This window comes from Pteropus vampyrus, unplaced genomic scaffold (genome assembly GCF_000151845.1).
Source record: "Pteropus vampyrus isolate Shadow unplaced genomic scaffold, Pvam_2.0 Scaffold5372, whole genome shotgun sequence".
NCBI lineage: Eukaryota > Metazoa > Chordata > Mammalia > Chiroptera > Pteropodidae > Pteropus > Pteropus vampyrus.
Genome location: NW_011894153.1, coordinates 4,238 through 4,561, shown reverse-complemented (window position 1 = coordinate 4,561; position 324 = coordinate 4,238).

Genomic DNA, 324 nt, shown 5'->3' with positions numbered 1-324 from the left:
AGTTCCCTTGCCTGTCAGGAGGCTTCAAAGGCTATCTCGTGGGAAGGAGGCAGGGAAAGAGAAGGCCGACAGGGTGAAGCTTGGGAGGGCCCACCTGCTTCAGGCACGGAATCTATTATTTGATCCGTTGTACATCACGGGCCTTTATATAAAAGTTAGTTTAGGCAAAGATGCCACTGTTCAAAAAAACAAAAAACAAAAAACAAACAAAAAAAAAAAAACGATTTATGAGATCCAGACCTAGTGGACCTACAGGCAGGCATTGCAACATAAGCAATGCTGGGAAGAGCGAGGCTTGGTTCTGTGACCTCCAGGGAATTGCTT